This window comes from Camelina sativa, chromosome 13 (genome assembly GCF_000633955.1).
Source record: "Camelina sativa cultivar DH55 chromosome 13, Cs, whole genome shotgun sequence".
Classification (NCBI taxonomy): Eukaryota; Viridiplantae; Streptophyta; class Magnoliopsida; order Brassicales; family Brassicaceae; genus Camelina; species Camelina sativa.
In genome coordinates this window covers 10,406,392-10,408,806 of record NC_025697.1, presented here as the reverse complement: position 1 = coordinate 10,408,806, position 2,415 = coordinate 10,406,392, and positions in this window count along the sequence as shown.

Below are 2,415 nucleotides of genomic sequence, written 5' to 3'. Positions count from 1 at the left end.
TTTTTTTTTTTTTTTTTTTCAATTTTCACATAGAAAATGACTCCCTTCAGTGTAGAAAGATAAAAGAAGAAATAATCTTTAATTTACATAGTTTAAATGTCACTTGCACCCATCAACAAAACAGTTTGTGTTTACAAGTATCTTTTATTTTCATTCTATAGTTACTATTTAAAAAATGACTGTGACAAAATTAGAATAGGAATTATCCGTCAAATTACTTGCCAGAAAATATATTGCATTAATAATTTGTTAGTCGTTAAAAGTAAAGTAAGAATTTGTAATAGAATAAATAAAATTTACAATATCTTTAAATGAGAATGTAACACACAGACAAAAATAATTTATTTTCATAAGATTTTTTATTTTATAAGTTAAAAAACAATTCAAAATTATTTACCCATGTTTTAGAAAACTGAAACCTATATATATTTTAGTTTAAGTTTTTCAATTTCCGTTTTCCATGTTTTCAAACATGAGACGACTAAACATGGCTACCCACTGTGAAATGGGCTAATTAGTCAACAGAATTCTATGGACACATAATGACATATATAGCACACGCAAGAAAAAGAAAAACAAATTTTGAAAGAACTTGTAATGTATCGTGGTCGACTAGTTCTGTGTGACTGGAAAACAACTGGCTTGTTACATAACAAAACAAGAAGTCGAGATTTCCATACTAGAACTATCAATGTAATATCACAGAGTCGCAGACTTTAACACATACAACTGTACAAGAATCAATAGACATAACTATACATGCCTTAAATATAAAAAGTAAAAAAGAAAACTTAAATTTGTAAATGGATATAATGACATGTGTATATTTATTTTCAATTGGTTTTGAATTAAAAAATAATATATATGTGCGAACATTAATTTTAAATGTAAGAGATTCTAGATTCTCATTTTCTGTTGACAGACTTGACAGATTCAGCTTAAATAATCATCTATTGTGGTTTTGCATGGTAGAGGTTAAATATGCTATTTTGGGAATATTAATAGGTATTATGATCCCGTGAACGATCATCATATATGTGAGATTGTCATAAAGGTATATATGGAGATTCAGCTTGAATCTTTTTTTAACTGCCACAACGGTAAATTTGAATTGCTTGTTTCTTACTTTCTCTATACCAATTGATGCATCGATTCATTAGGACTATCATGAGGAATTGAATTATTGGCCGACAAAATAAGCAATCTAGTTTCCCTTAATATGGAATTTAAGGATCTTAATAAATAGGATAAAACTAATACGCACACAAACTTGTTCCATTCATAATGATACTGAAGAATGGAAGCAAAGCATGTCCCGTGCATTTATGGATAGCTCCCATGTTTATGGCTTCGTATAATTAGCTCTTATCCTGAATTATGTTTGTTGTGAAAATTGCCAACACGATCATATTCACAAGGCATTAATAGTCATTGAATATTGTGGGATATTGTGGGTCATCACATACATAATCATATACTAGAGAGACTTATGAAGTCACATATTAAAGTTTCACATCAGTAACTGCCAATGTTTGTTTATTTATAACTCAAACCTAATTGTCAATATACTAAGATTAGCCCATATTAACAGTTGAACACCATGATAAGTTACCATAAGTTACAGACTAGTTTTTACTATCTTAACATTTACAATTTAAAAGAAACACACATATATATATATATATATATATATAAATTAGTAAATATCTAAGTAATGAAAATCACATTTTAGTAAGTTTAGTTGATAAAAATTGGTTCCCCCTGCTCAAGAGTTTTTTCTTTTGAAGTTTAGGACCTTTTTTGGTCGCACAACTCACTTGAGTTTGATTCATAGACTAAACAACTTTTGGATCATATATATTAATGAATTGATTTTTTTTTAATGTGAGTGTGATTTATACATCGTATAGTTTTGGAGCTAGACTGCAAAATCGTGAGTAAGTATAACGAATCACGAAGCTTCATATTAGATATCTTTGTACGTGAAGAATTCACCCAAGAAACCGAAGCAGACGAAAGTGAAAAGCTCTTAACCTAAAAAGAAAAGAAGATATACAAAGTTGTGCTTGACATGCTCTTAGATTATTGATGTTGGTGAAAGAGACCATGAAATGATAACTCTTGTCTCCCTACTTTTACTATTGGAAATACTTTTTTTTTCTTTTTCTTTTTGAATATATATTTTCATCTGCATATTAATTGTTGAAGGAGAGTATTATTCCTTTACACTCTTTTTCATGGATGGCATTATTATATATAATTAGTACATATATAAAAATATTAGGAATATCACAATCATGATCATCACTTAACACATACCCAGCGAACCAAATATGGAGATTTACTTTCCTTGCTTTACTTCCACTTGCAGTAAAAGTCAACAAATCATTTTCAACAAAGTATTTAAGAATACTG